This window comes from Lynx rufus, unplaced genomic scaffold (genome assembly GCF_022079265.1).
Source record: "Lynx rufus isolate CCGP_SWC_20201006 ecotype Redwood Valley unplaced genomic scaffold, mLynRuf1.p SCAF_3, whole genome shotgun sequence".
NCBI classification, from domain to species: Eukaryota; Metazoa; Chordata; class Mammalia; order Carnivora; family Felidae; genus Lynx; species Lynx rufus.
Window position 1 is genome coordinate 187,575,496 of NW_025814845.1, and position 16,043 is coordinate 187,591,538.

Genomic DNA, 16,043 nt, shown 5'->3' on the forward strand with positions numbered 1-16,043 from the left:
GAGGGAATGCATGATCCCTCTCTGCTTTGTGAGTATCTGTTGTCGGGCAGCATTCCCTTCTTTAGAGATATTTATGATAATGTTTATGCATGATAGTCGATTATAAAAGACAGCAGTGTCTGGCCTTCTGGAGATCCGTGCACCTCCATGTGGTTACCTTGGTGAGACTCTCAGAAGCCGACCTGGATTATGAGGCAATTTCTGTTAAAACAACCAAGTCCTGGTAGGCTGGTAAGCAACCTCGTGGCTGGAGGGGAGCGGCTGCTGGGAAGCATGAGGGCACTGAATCAGCGGGGCCTGGCTTTGAACTGGGGCTCTGCCCTCTGACCAGCTGCGTTCCTACTTTGAGCCTTAGTTCTCCACCTGCGAATGAGGATAATAGTAGCCATCCCTTAGAGCTATGTGGGAGACTAAGATGAAAACATAAAGCACCTCGTTCCAGATACACAGGAGGTGGCCCAGAACTGGCAACTAGTCTCATTACTAAGCTGATCAGTCTTATTGCTGCATTTATTACCTGTCAAATGTTCAGACCTTTGGCCTTCAGGTGCTGAGCGCTCCTGAGTCTAACTTGGCCTCTAGCCCACCCGTGCATTGCCCCCGTTAAAGCGTTTCCTGAATAGGCTGACCCCTGCAGCCTTCTACCTGGACCGACTGGGGCCCCTGAAGCCATCCTGTGTTTGAGGGTGGAAGCTTTCCAGACTGCATAATAGCAAGCACAGCAGCAGCAGAAGCACCCTTCTCATGGACTTATTAAGTGCCGCGGATCGTACCGAGTGCTAGTTCATACGCTGCTGAACTAGCGTTAGTAGACTGTACTGATTAAGGGCGAGGACGCTGGGTCCAGGCTTCCTGAGTTGAATCCTGGCTCCACTACACTTGCTGGTGAGAGACTTCGGGAAAATTACCTCCCTGGGCCTCAGTGAATTCACCTATCAAGTGGGCTAACAGTAGTACTTATCGCCTAAGTTACTGCCAGGATTAAAGGCTATATAAGTTTCCTAGAGTGCTGTAACAAAGCACCACACTCTGCGTGCCTTAGAGGAGCGTGAATTGGAAATCAAGGTGTTGGCAGGGCCACACTCGCTCTAAAAGCTCCAAGGGAGGATTCTTCCTTGCCTCTTGTAGCTTCTGGTAGCTCTTGGTGCTCCTTGGCTTGTAGACAACCATCTTCTCCCCGTGTGTTCACAGCATCTTCTGTCTGTGTGTGTCTGAGTCCAAACTTCCCCTTAGGCCAACCTAATGACTTCATTAAAAAAAATTTTTTTAGGGGCGCCTGGGTGGCTCAGTCGGTTGAGCGTCCGACTTCAGCTCAGGTCACGATCTCGCGGTCCGTGAGTTCGAGCCCCGTGTCGGGCTCTGGGCTGATGGCTCGGAGCCTGGAGTCTGTTTCCGATTCTGTGTCTCCCTCTCTCTCTGCCCCTCCCCTGTTCATGCTCTGTCTCTCTCTGTCTCAAAAAATAAATAAATGTTAAAAAAAAATTTAAAAAAAATTTTTTTAGTGTTTATTTTTGAGAGAGAGAGAGAGAGAGAGAGAGCGAGTGAGCATGAGCAGGGCAGGGGTAGAGAGAGAGAGGGAGACACAGAATCTGAAGCAGGCTCCAGGCTCTGAGCTGTCAGCACAGGTGCCCCGACTTCATTTTAATTAGATGATTCTCTATAAAGACCCTATTTCCAAATAAGGTCACATTTTGAGGTATTAGGGGTCAGAACTTGAGCATATCTTTTGTGGGAGGACACAGTTCAACCCATATCATATGAACTTAGAACAATACTTGGAACGTAGCAAGCATTGTATATGTGTTGACAGTTTTTATCTTTAATACCACAATCCAGCCAGGGAAGTACTGATTTTCCCATTTTAGAGATGGAAAAATGAGGCTCTAGGAAGTTACGGATTAGCCTCAACTTCCACAGCTAGAAAGGGGGAAGACCCCTTAACCCAGACTCTGGTCTGTGTGAGTGACCACACGCTTGTCATCTTTCTGCTGTACCCATCATTTCCCAGAGGCAGACAGACTTCCCACAGCCTGGTGCAGTGTGCCTATCATACACGGTTGTGACACAGACTTCCAGTGGGTGGCCCCAGAGGACTGCCCGCAACTCTGGACTCAGCCTCATGAGTGCTGCCTCTGGGTGAAAATGTGTATGTTCATTTCCCAGATCTGTATTAGTATTTTGTAACCTGTATTTATATTGTCACATTTCAACTAAATTGATGTGCCTAAAATGTAATTTCATTTTTCACTTTTCAATGAGCTATGTTTTTTATTTTTTTATTTAAAAAAAAAATTTTTTTTCAACGTTTTTTATTTATTTTTGGGACAGAGAGAGACAGAGCATGAACGGGGGAGGGGCAGAGAGAGAGGGAGACGCAGAATCGGAAACAGGCTCCAGGCTCCGAGCCATCAGCCCAGAGCCTGACGCGGGGCTCGAACTCACGGACCGCGAGATCGTGACCTGGCTGAAGTCGGACGCTTAACCGACTGTGCCACCCAGGCGCCCCCAATGAGCTATGTTTTTTAAACAATTTTTTTAACATTTATTTATTTTTGAGAGAGTGAGAAAGAGAGAGGGACAAAGCACAAGCAGGGGAGGGGCAGAGAGAGGAGGGAGACACAGAATCCGAAGCTGACTCCAGGCTCTGAGCTGTCAGAACAGAGCCCGATGTGGGTCTCGAACCCATGAACCATGAGATCATGGCCTGAGCTGAAGTCGAACACTCAACCAGCTGAGCCACTCAGGCGCCCTGAGCTCGGTTTTTTTAATGTTTATTTATTTTTGAGAGAAAGAGAGAGAGAGAGAGAGAGAGCGAGAGAGAGCAGCACCAGCAGAGGGGTAGAAAGAAGGGGGAACAGAGGATCCAAAGTGGGCTCTGTGCTGACAGCAGAAAGCCTGATGTAGGGCTCAAACTCACGAACCATGAGGTCATGACCTGAGCCAAAGTCAGACGCTTAACCTAAGACTGAGCCACCCAGGCGCCCCTCAGTGAGCTGTTTGAACATTGATTAGACATGGCCACACTCATCTAATGAAAACACACACGGACCCCAGAAAAGTACAATGAATGACTTTAGAAATTCAAGATTAATATCACTTTGTAAAGATGATTATACATCAGAATTAAGAAAGCTTTTGTATAATAGAGAAATTCCTCTTTTGGTTCCTCATTGGCTGTGGAACCTGTGTGTTTTGTAAAATAATAGGCTATATGGTTGTTTTCTGCATTGTATTTATAGACATAAGTAAATGGTTAAAAAAAAACACAAAAAAACCAAGAGGTCCCCCTCCTGAAATCTGCATAAATGTATGTTCCAGAATACAAATATGACCACTAACTCTATTGTAGTCATGAAGAGTGAAGAGCAAAGAACATTCTATTGACAGACAGGTAATCAGAGTTCAAGTTGCTTTTGTTCCCTTTGCGCCTACACCCATGCACCACTTATTAGCACTGTGACCTTGAGCAAAATATTCACCTCTTACACACCTAATGCATACATAACACAGAGAGTTATTCCTTTCCTCTGAATTTGCAGGTAGAGGATTAGATCAAGAGGCCACCTGTGGCCTTATGGTCCCTTTCTAAGCTATATGTGGGACCATAAGCACTCACAAGGCCCTGTGGTGATAACATCAGACTCAGGTGGTCCCTAATATTTAGTTAAGGGCCTACTCGAGTGGTCAATGTGATTTTCTTTTCTTCATTTTTCATTTTATTTTAAGATTTATTCTTATTTTTTAAAATTTAAATTCAAGTTAGTTAACATACCGTGTAGTCTTGGCTTCAGGAGTGGAACCCAGTGATTCATCTCTTAACATGTAACATCCAGTGCTCATCCTGAAAAGTGCCCTCCCTAATGTCATCGCCCATTTAGCCCACCCCCCCCATCCAACACTTCTCCAGCAACCCTCAATTTATTCTCTGTATGTAAGAGTCGCTTATGGTTTGTCTCTCTTTCTGTTTTTTATCTTATATTTCCTTCCCTTCCCCTATGTTCACCTGTCAGTCAGAGAAAGATAACAATGTGATTTTTTACAAAAAAAAAATCTGTCTTATGGTTTCCCTTGGCTGCTGTGCTGGGTCTTCTCTGTTTGTGTATTTGTCTGACTCCGCCTCCTCTAGTGCTCCTGGAACCCCAGGAGGCTGAGCTTCTGGATGGCCTCAGCTGGACAGAGGGAGGAGATTGAAGTCACGAGAGTGGTCCTGACGCCCCTGCTCAGTGCTGGCCTCAATCCTCTCCTCCTTGCTCAAGCCTGGGTGGGGCTGGGGGTGGGGGTGCTGGCTCCCTGCTACAGTAATCTTGGGTTGCTTCACCGTCTGCGGTTGGTCCTCCCGAACCCTGGCCACCCCTTTGTAAATAGTCCCTCTTCGGGGGCCTGTACCATCTGTTTACTGTGCCGGGACCTTGACTGAGTCAAGCCATGACTACCTTGTGTAGCCATGACTACATCGTGTCATTAAGAGCATCTCGCCCTGTGAGGAAAGTGAACACAGAGTGATAGAAAGTGAAATTCTGCATCTGACCTAAGAAGTATCCCCTCTCTCATCTGTTCATCATTTTTTGCTTGCCATCACCTCGGTGCGCATGAAAAGTCCTCCCTAGCTTTCAAATCCTAGCTCCTCTAGAAGCTTGCCCTGACTCCTCCAGGCCGACTTGGCCTGCCCTCATCCCTCCATTCCTGCTGGGCTCACGGGTACCTCCTTTCGCGCTTCTCAGGCTTCACTGTTACTGCGAAACAGCAACAAAGAAAGGACGCCTCAGCGTGACGGTTGAGGGTTGCCAGGTAAAATATAGCGTACGCAGTTACATTTGAATTTTAGGTAAACAACAAATAATGCTTTAGCACAAGTCTGTTCCACAAGGTTTTGGGGACGTACTTACAGTAAAAAAAAAAAAAAAATCATTGTTGTCTGAAATTCAAATTTAACTGGGAGCCTTCCATCTTTGTCTTTTTTTTCTTTTTTTCCCCTAAAATAAACCTGGCAACTCTAACTACAATGGCCTTCTAAAGTGGGTGGCTCCTGTTTATTTTTTATTTATTTATTTTTTTTAATTTTTTTTTTTCAACGTTTATTTATTTTTGGGACAGAGAGAGACAGAGCATGAACGGGGGAGGGGCAGAGAGAGAGGGAGACACAGAATCAGAAACAGGCTCCGAGCCATCAGCCCAGAGCCTGACGCAGGGCTCGAACTCACGGAGTGCGAGATCGTGACCTGGCTGAAGTCGGACGCTTAACCGACTGCGCCACCCAGGCACCCCATGGGTGGCTCCTGTTTAAAGAAACTTTTCTTTTCTTTTCTTTTCCTTTCTTTTCTTTTCTTTTCTTTCCTTCCTTCCTTCCAGCGTTCTATGAGCTAATGAGCCTGCAAATTTGGGAGTTGAGCAGGAGCTCTGGAGGGCTGAATTGCTTTTGAGAAAACTGAAGTCTGGAGAGAAATGTGGCCGGTAGGTGCTGTGGAGCAGAGGGTGGAGAAGAGGCGAATCAATGAGATGGACAAGGCTGGGACCTTTATAATGAGGGGACCGAGGAGGAAGCCTGGGTGGGGGAGCTGAGCGAGCTTAGGAGAACTTTGTGTCTGATGCTCAATTTGAAGTTCTGCACATTGTTCTCCAGCCCCCACCCCCACTCCCCTGAATCCCCAGTAAAGTTCACCCCCTCGTGAATATTTTGTGTGTGGGGTTTCTTTGTAGAAATGTAACACAATGCAGTAAAAGGCTGAGCTCCATTTCTGGGGTGTTATGTATTATGGAAGCAGGCGTCTCGAGGTCGAGGTGCCTGCAGTTATGTGGGGTTCCTGGGAATTTGCAAGAATCTTGGTGGAAATAGGGTTGGAACAAACCATGTGGAGAGCTCAAGAGAAAGGCGGTTCCAGCTGATCTCTAGATTACATTTGATTCTCTACCCTAATAATAACAACATAAGTTCATGTTAACAGCGCTTACTGTGCTGTGTGTGTGTGTGTGTGTGTGTGTATATACACACATATATATATGTATATACACACACATATGTATGTGTACGTATATCCATGTATACACAAACACACCCCTCACTTTGTTCAGTTTGAGTAAACACAAAAATCCAGTTACCACAGTTTAGTTAAATAATACCAGCTTCCCAGAAAGAGGATTCTAACTTTAGTTGCCCCCTATATTAACTAAAATAAATATGGCAACCTTAACTGTAGCTCTCGTAATGTAAAGTGTAATTCACTGCTGGCTCCTCAGTCCACAAATCACTACGTAAATAACAAATGTGCATCATGATCAGTGACCAATCGTATCACCTCTTCCAAAGTCTGTTGGTAATTGGTTGTTGGACATGTTGCTTAGTTCGTGCACAGACAGCAAAACATACCACTGTTTTGCCTCCTCGCCGGTATAATTATAAACCCACATAATTTGACTTTAAATTAAATGCGACAGGTCACCCTGGTTCTCTTCCACCCTTGAATGAAGATGTGAACATTTCCTTTTGACTACAAAAACATTTTCAATAATCCAGCAAATCGATCAAGGAGCTATTTCAACTTTTTAAAAACCTATTTTCTTAGGCAAGCTTTTGACCAGCCTATTGATGCTACAGTGGGAGATCATGAAGTTTCTTTAGTTAAGTTTTGGAAGAAATATGACCTAAAACATGCAGCTGAAAGCATCCAAGCACGATGGAAGCAAGTAACGTGAGTGCAACGTGGCAGGAATGTCCTGAATTGTGCAAATGACTCTGCAGGATCTGAATCAAAAGTCGTTGGAGTCCTAGAGGAAATAGTTGATCGCGGGGATATTGACACCAGCATCACTGGGACCTGTCGCTGTGCAGCCAGAGGAACTTACTGAAGGTGAACTTATTGGCATAAATGAAGAAAGCAGTTGTAATGAAGAGGTTGAAGCTGTCCTGACGTGACACCAGCAAAAATTTTCCCATTAAAAGAATTCTCAGAGATATTTCATAACATGGAAACTCAAAGGATAAAATATTTGAAGCTGATCCAAACTGAAAGGGTAGGACAGGGGCGCATGGGTGGCTCAGTCGGGTAAGCGTCTGACTCTTGATTTTGGCTCAGGTCATGATCACAGTTTATGAGTTCGAGCCCCGCATCGGGCTCTGTGCTGGCAGTGTGGAACCTGCTTGGGATTCTCTCTCTCCCTCTCTCTCTGCTCCACGCTCTCTCAAAACAAATAAATAAACTTAAAAAAAAAAAGGGTAGGACAATTTGCTAAGGCAAGGAAAATATGCTCACTTGTATTGTGTTATATCTTGGGAAGAAGCAGCCAAAACAGTGTTCAAAACATTCTGATAAGTTTTTTGTATTTATAAAGACATAAGACTCTTTGGCTGTCGATATTTCTAATGTTTTAAATTGCAATGTGCTAGTAAGTATTAATTTTACCATTTTCTTCATTTCCCTATCATTACTTACAGTAAGAGTTTTTAATATTTTTAAAAAATTTTAATATTTTAAATACATTAAATTATTTTAAAATTTTTTAAATATTTTAAAAATAAATATTTAAATATTTAAAAAAATTTAAAGGCCATGGAACAATTATAATTTTTCCCACTGATTATTAGGATAGTTTTGCATGGTTTAAGCTTGCATAGTCATTTTTAAGAATTTTAATTCCAGTTAATTAACATGCAGTGTTCTATTAGTCTCGGGTGTACGATATAGTGACTCAACAATTCTATACATTATTCAGTGCCCATCATGCTAAGTGTTTTTTTAATCCCCTTCACATATTTCATCCCCACCCCTGTAACCATATGTTTATTAAGAGTGGTTTTTTGTTTGTGTCTTTTTTTCTTTGTTCATTTGCTTGTTTCTTAAATTCCACATATGAGTGAAATCATATGGTATTTGTCTTTCTCTGATTGACTTATTTTGGTTAGCATTATTATACCCTCTACATCTGTCCATGTTGTTGCAAATGGCAAGATTTCTTTCTTTTTATGGCTGAGTAATATTCCGTTGTATACATATCCCACTTCTTCTTTATCTATTCATCAATTGATAGACATTTGGGCTGCTTCCATAGTTTGGCCTTTGTAAATAATGCTGCAATAAACATAGGGGTGCAAGTATTCCTTTGAATTAGTGTTTTCATATTCTTTGGGTAAATACCCAGTAGTGGAATTACTGGATCATATAGTAATTCTATTTTTAATATTTTGAGGAACCTCTATACTGTTTTCCACAGTGGCTGCATCCATTTGCATTCCTATCAACAGTGCACAAGTGTTCCTTTTTCTCCACATCCTCACCAACAATTGTTGTTTCTTGTCTTTTTGATTTTAGCCTTTCTGACAGATGTGAGGTGATATCTCATTGTGGTTTTGGTTTGCATTTCCTTGACAATGAGTGATGTTGAACATCTTTTCATGTGTGTGTTGGCCATCTGTCTATTTCTTTGGAGAAATGTCTATTCATGTCTTCTGCTCATTTTTAATTGGATTATTTGTGTTTTTGGTATTGAGTTGTAGAAGCTCTTTATATATTTTGAATATTAACCCTTTATTGGATATGTCATTTGCAAATATCTTCTCCCATTCAGTACATTGTCTTTTAGATTGTTGATTGTTTCCTTCACTGTGCAGAAGCTTTTAATCTTGATGTAGTCCCAATAGTTTAATTTTGCTTTTGTTCCCTTTGCCTCAGGAGACCTATCTAGAAAAATGTTGCTATGGGTGATGTCAAAGAAATTACTGCCTGTGCTCTCTTCTAGGATTTTTATGGTTTCAGGTCTCACATTTAGGTCTGTAATCTATTTTGATTTTATTTTATGTGTGGTGTAAGAAAGTGCTCCAGTTTCATTCTTTTGCATGTAGCTGTACAGTTTTCCCACGCCATTTGTGGAAGACATTGTCTTTCTCCCATTGCATATTCTTTTCTCCTTTGTTGAAGATTAATTGATCATATAATTAGGGGTATATTTCTAGGTTCTTTATTCTGTTCCTTTGATCTGTGTGTCTGTTTTTGTGTCTGTACCGTACTGTTTTGATTATTCAGCTTTGTTGTACATCTTGAAATCTGGGAATGTGATACGTCCAGTTTTGTTCTTCTTTTTCAAGATTGCTTTGGCTATTCAGAGTTTTTCTGTAGTTCCATACAAATTTTAGGATTGTTTGTGCTAGTTCTGTAAAAAATGCTGTTGGTATTTTGATAGGGATTGCATTAAATGCTTAGATTGCTTTGGGTAGTATGGACATTTTAACAATATCTGTTCTTCCAATCCATGAGCATGGGATATCTTTCCATTTGTTTGTGTTGTCTTCCATTTCTTTCATCACTGTTTTATAGTTCTCAGACCTCCTTGGTTAAGTTTATTCCTGGGTATTTTACTCTTTTTTGTGCAATTATAAATGGGATTATTTTCTTAATTTCTCTTTCTGCTACTTCATTATTAGTATATAGAAATACAATGGATTCCTGTATATTAATTTTGTGTCCTGCAACCTTACTGAATTCATTTATCAGTTCTCATAGCATTTTGGTGGAGTCTTTAGGGTCTTCTATATATAGTATCCTGTCATCTGCAAATAGTAGAAGTTTTACTTTTTCCTTACCAGTTTGGATGCTTTTTATTTATTTTTGTTGCCTGATGGCTGTGGCTAGGATTTCCAGTATTATGTTGAATAAAAGTGGGGAGAGTGGACAGCCTTGTCTTGTTCCTGACCTTAGGAGAAAAACTCTCAGTGTTTTACCATTGAGTGTGATGTTAGCTGTGGCTCTTTCATATGTGGCCTTTATTATGTTGAGGTATGTTCCCTCTAAACCTACTTTGATGAGGCTTTTTATCATGTTTGGATGTTGTACTTTGTCAAATGCTTTTTCTTCATCTATTGAAATGATCATAAGGTTCTTATCCTTTCTTTTATTAATGTTATGTGTCACATGGACTGATTTGCAAATATTGAACCACCCTTGTATCCTCGGAATAAATCCCACTTGATAGTGGTGAATACTTTTTTTAATAAATTGTTGAGTTCGGTTTACTAATATTTTGTTGAGGGTTTTGCATCTATGTTCATCAGAGATATTGGCCTGTAGTTCTCTTTTTTTGTAGTATCTTTATCTAGTTTGGGTATTAAAGAATGAATATAGAATGATTATGGAAGTGTTTCTTCCATTTCTATTTTTTGGAATAGTTTGAGAATAATAAGTATTAACTCTTCTTAAATGTTTGGTAGAATTAATCTGTGAAGCTAGCTGGTCCAGGACTTTTGTTTGTTGGGAGTTTTTTGATTACTGATTGCTGGTTTGTTTGTTTGTTCAAATTTTCTGTTTCTTCCTGATTCAGTTTTGGGAGGTTATATGTTTCAAGGAGTTTATCCCTTTCTTTTAGGTTGTCCAATTTGTTGACTTATAGTTTTTATAATATTCTTTTATAATCCTTTGTATTTCTGTGGTGTGGGTTATTCCTCCTCTCTCATTTCTGATTTTGTTTATTTGATTCCCCCCTCCCTTTTTTGATGAGTCTTGCTTAAGGCTTATCAATTTTGTTGATCTTTTTAAAGAACCAGCTCCTGGTTTCATTAATCTCTTCTACTGATTATTTTAGTTTCTATTTCATCTATTTCTGCTCTAATCATTATTGTTTTCTTCCTTCTACTGGTTTTGGGTTTTGTTTGGTCTTCTTTTTCTAGCTCCTTTAGATATAAATTAGGTTGTTTATTTGAGATTTTTCTTACTTCTTAAGGTAGACCTGTATTGCTATAAACTTCCCTCTTAGAACAGCTTTTGCTGCATTCCAAAGATTTTGGATCATTGTGTTTTCATTTCCATTTGTCTCCATGTATTTTTTGATTTTCTTTTTGATTTCTTGGTTGACCCATTCATTGTTTAGTAGAATGTTATTTAACCTCCCTGCATTTGTGTTCTTTCCAGAGTTTTTCTTGTGGTTGATTTCTAGTTTCATAGCATCGTGATTCAGTCTTTCTGAATTTGTTGAGACTTGTTTTGTGGCCTAATCTGTGATCTGTTCTGGAGAATGTTCTATGTGCACTGGAAAAAAAAATATGTAGGGGCACCTGGGTGGCTCAGTTGGTTAAACGTCCAACTTCAGCTCAGGTCATGATCTCACAGTTTGTGAGTTCAAGCCCCACATTGGGCTCTGTGCTGACAGCTCAGAGCCTGGAGCCTGCTTCGGATTCTGTGTCTCCCTCTCTCTCTGCTCCTCCCCTGCTTGCACTCTGTCACTGTCTCAAAACTGAATAAACATTAAAACAATTTTTTTAAAGGTGTATTCTTCTGTTTTAGGATGAAATGTTCTGAATATATTTGTTAGATCCATCTGATCCAATGTGTCATTCAAAGCCACTGTTTCCTTGTTGATTTTCTATTTGGATGGTCCATCCATTGATGTAAGTGGGGTGTTGAAGTCCACTATTATTATTGTATTACTGTCAATTACTTTATGTTTATTATTAGCACTTTATATATTTAGGTCCTGCATTGTTGGGTGCATAAATATTTATAATTGTTATATCTTTTTGTTGGATTTTTTCCCTTCATGATTATGTAGTGTCCTTCTTTGTTTCTTGTTGCAGTTTTTGTTTTAAAGTCCATTTTGACCAATATAAGTATTGCTACCTCAGCTCTTTTCACTTCCATTTCCTTGATAAATGCTTTTCCATCCCTTAAGATTCAATCTGCATATGCCTTCAGGTCTTAAATGGATCTCTTGTAGGCAGAAAATAGATGGGTCTTGCATTTTTATCCATTTTGTCACCTCATGTCTTTTGATTGGAGCACTTAGTACATTTACATTCAAAGTAATATTGATAGGTATGTACTTTATTGCCATTTTGTTACTTGTCTTATGGTTGTTTCCATAGTTCTTCTCTGTTCCTTTCTTCTCTTGCTCTCTTCTCTCACGGTTTGTTGACTTTTGTTAGTGATATACTTGAATTCATTTCTCTTTGTTTTTGTGCATGGTCATTTTTATGGTCCTGCACTACCATGCAAAGGGAGAATTACATATCTATATGTATCTATCACCATAATTATTATCATGCCCATTAGATAAGAAAATTGATGCCTCAGAGAGTCAAAGCTACTTGTCCAAAGTCATACAGATAGTAAATAGTAGAGTTTGAATTTACACCTATGTAATCTGCCTCCAAGACTTGCCCCCTTAACCATTATGCCACACTGTTGCCCCCACCAAGCTATGAGCACTTCAAATACAGAGGCCATAATTTGTGATCTTTAAATGCCTGGCATGTAAACATTTGATGTGGCGTGAATGAAAAAAAAAATGAAATAAGAAACTATAAAAGGAATTAACATTTACTGTTTGAAAATAATGAGAAAACATTAAGACTGCTTGAAGATGAAGTCGTAGCAACAACCTTATAGATGTCCTTCAGTTATAGATAAAATGGACAGATCCACAGCTATCTCATTTGATGTGAAGGCCAGCCATTTCTGGGATGTCTGGGATCATATAACAGGTGCAGAGGATTATTCGGGTATTTGCCAAGAAACTTCTGGTGATGGTCATTACGTCAGAACACACTTGACTGAGACTTTGAGGAATAAAAAATGAAGGTTTCCTATCCTGCTCCTTTCACACAACAGTTCTAGGTGTGGAAACTGTTCCATGAGTATCCTCTGAGACAGGCAGGCAGTAGCCCCCATGTTTGCCACTGGCCTGAGTAGCCATTAGCTGCTCCCAGTTAAATGCAGCAGCTCTTAAACTGAGGTGACATCTATGGATGGGCTTCAAGAGTTCACAAGTCCTTCAGGTAGCAGGTCGATTGCCACATTTTGTGTTAATAAGTTTATAAACTTTTGGGTCTTAGGGATAAAGGAGGAGAAAAGAGAAAAACATTCAACTGTATTTGGAAATTTTTCTACCAGGAGTTGCCCTCATTTTCACAGTGAGTAATACACCTTCTGGAACAAATTTTAGAGCCCTACTTAGCTGTCACTTGGGATGAGCAGAAGTAGACCTTCTTTACACCATGCCCGAAAACCACCTGAGATTTGAGATTTGTGGTTTGTGTCCATGTCAGGAAAGTTTCTGTTGAAGTCTTGAGGAAAGGGTCCAAATAATGAAACTATAGCAAAGCTCTGTTTGGAAAGCCCAAACCAGAGGAAAACCAAGGAGAGTTGCAGATGTATAAAAATAGATGTGGGTCAGACAGAAATATGGAGATGAGAGCTTGTGGGCTGCAGAAGCCAGTACATTGTGTTTTGTTCTGTTCTGTTTTTATAGCCACCACATTTGCCCAGGCAATAAAAACAAAAGAGCGAGAGAGAGACAGGGTAGGTAAGGAAACCAGCTTGAGTAAGAGCGGACTCATACTGTTACAAGCACAGACTGCCAGCCTTAATATATTCATGGGAAGAAAATCAGCTCATCTGGGAGAGAAGATTCAGAGCAGACATGAGATGGGAACATACAGCCTCCTGCTGACTTCCCAGAACAAAAGGATGCCCCTGGGGACTAGCACAGCATCTATGATTGAGCCTTTGAAGAATACACCGTCTCGTTTTAACTCAAGGCCCTAAATCCACCCAAAGAATAAAACCTACTTTCTAAACAGAGGTCCGAGGATAACCTCCTTGTTGAAAGATCTCCACTGTTAACAGAAACCCATTAACTCACGTAGGGAGAACTACTGGTCCCCGGATCTTCCTTAGGTGCCCTTCACTCATAGGAAGTGAGCAAACACCTCTGTTCCAGCACATCACTCCCAGCCTTTGGAGAAATGTTGACTTCCATGGGTCCAAGTTTCCTTTAGAATGGATGAACCACTCTGGGCCAGCCTAGACCAACCAGTGTGCTAGATGGGAGCAGGAACCAAAGCCATCCTTGGGGTCCTTGTCTTAAAGATGCCTCCCTAAAGAATGCTTTAATTATAAAGTTATTGGAGCTCCCTTGAATGAGTGGGCACCACTGATTCGACTGGTGTGTAAAAGGAGTACCAAGGCTAATGCTACATCCCACATAATGGGGAGGAGAGAATATCCAGCATGAAAAAAGCTAAAGGACTCAGATAACCACAGAAAACAAGATATCATCATTTGAAAATTTAAAATATGCCAGAACTGTGTTACCTGCACACATAGATTCTGTCTCTCCTCAGTGAGGCGCTATACATGTTTCCAAAGAAACGTGTGTAAGAGGTAGAGAATTTAATGTAACAGACATTCTCTAGAAGAATGTTCTCTCTCTGTCTCTCCATCTCTGTGTCTCTCCTGCACAGACACCTTCCACCATCCAGTCACATGGCAGCTCTATAATCCACAGGAGGCTCCTTATAAACTTTTACCCGGAAAGCAAAAGAAGGCAAGAGAGTTTCCACCCTTTACGGTCTAGACAGTTGAGTGAGAGTGTTAAAAAAAAAAGAAAAATATTTTACCAAATGATATTGTGGCATTTCTGAGATATACAATAGAGGTTATAAGTACTTTTAAACATTATTTTTTTGTTGCTTCATCCTTCTCTGCAAGTAACACCTAGTGGAAACTGAATCACATGAGGCCCCTGCTTAGATTTGGGTTTCAGGCATTTCTTCTAAAATAGTCAAAACAGTTCCAAACAAAAGCAGAGATTCCTACACCCCTCCCACTTGGTACCTGTCCCCATTATTCCCATACCTGATATCCCTAGCTTTTGCAGCCCTTTCCTGTGACTCACCTAGAAACTTCTCTTGGTTTACTGACTTCAGTAACACTTTCGACACCCCTTTCCAATTTTGCACCCTTGCTCAGTGTCTGTAACACCAGCTCCAGATGAGATACCCCTGCCCTTAGGAGGGCATTAGAGGACATCTACAGGGGAAGACCAGAAAGGACACATTTCCCAATGAATATTGTCACGATTATCTTGCCTTATGAAAAGGATAAGTGAGCATTAGTAGGATAATAAAAAACATTTTAGGTACAGGATGCAAGTTTTGGGTAAAGAAAGCAGGTAAGAAATTATACTCGTGAGAGGGTTTCTCTTGATATTATTAAACTTTGATACACTAAAAACAAAAAAAGTAACATGGTTAACCAATAATGCTCCTACTTTCAATGAGTTAGAACACTCTAGGAATTATCCTCAGCAAAAGAGTGGGTGAGAATCCTTACAATTCTTAAGTTAAGTTGGCAGCTTGGTCCCCTTCTTAGTCCGGGCCCAAGGAAGCCTGTCTCTTTTATGCAAAAGGACCTCTGTTGAGTATTACATACAGGGCATTGGAGGATGGGGACCACATGAATTTATTTTGGATGTCTAAGCTTATCACAACGCAGAGCCCATAGGACCCTGACTAAATGTTAGTTGAAGGAATAACTAACCATTGGAGAAATTGCTTAACCACTGGAGAAATCTGAACCATTGGAGAAATTGCTGAAAGTTTTTTTACTTTATTTTTTAATTTTATCAGTCCACATGTGAAAGCTTTGGTCAGGGTCAAAAATCTAACTCTGTAGCCTTGGGTAAAAACCATTTTGTCTGGATCTCTGGACTTTAAATTCAAAGCATGATTTGTAGAAGGCCTGGGTTTCTGTGATGAAATAAAAGGTTTTCCTTTATAATATTTTGGGTCTCCAAATTTTCAAAATTGTATTTTATGGTTTCTCCTTGCTTTCATTCAAAAACAAAGTGTGTGTGTGTGTGTGTGTGTGTGTGTGTGTGTGTGTGTGTGTGTGTGTTGGGGTGGGGTGGGGTAGGGGTGCTCGGGAAGAAGAACAACAGCAAACAAACAAAAAAATCCACTTGGATTTAGCGTAGTTAGTGAGCTCGGTGAAGCATATTTCATCGTGATGCCAAATGACGCTCACTAAAATTGCAGCAGTTTTTGATGCACTTGCCAATGTTTGTGTTATTTTTACTTTAAAGATGTAGCAGATTGCTCCAAAATAAATAATTTAAGCCTAACGTTTCAAAAGAGTCCAAGCGCTTGCGTCTTTCACTTCTGGCTTCTCTTCTGGGACTAAGCTGTGCCCAACAGAAGCAATCCTCATTTCTATATAACACTCCATTTGGAGGGTTGTTTTCTTGCTTTGTTTTCCAAAGTTGAATCTATTTTTCACCATTCT

General features: G+C 40.6%; 1 protein-coding gene across 1 annotated transcript in view; it reads left to right on the top strand.

The window, feature by feature from the left end:
* The window catches only part of ENPP6 (ectonucleotide pyrophosphatase/phosphodiesterase 6), a 117,118-nt gene that overhangs the window by 37,705 nt on the left and 63,370 nt on the right, over positions 1-16,043 (top strand). The gene's annotated exons all lie outside the window — the stretch shown is intronic.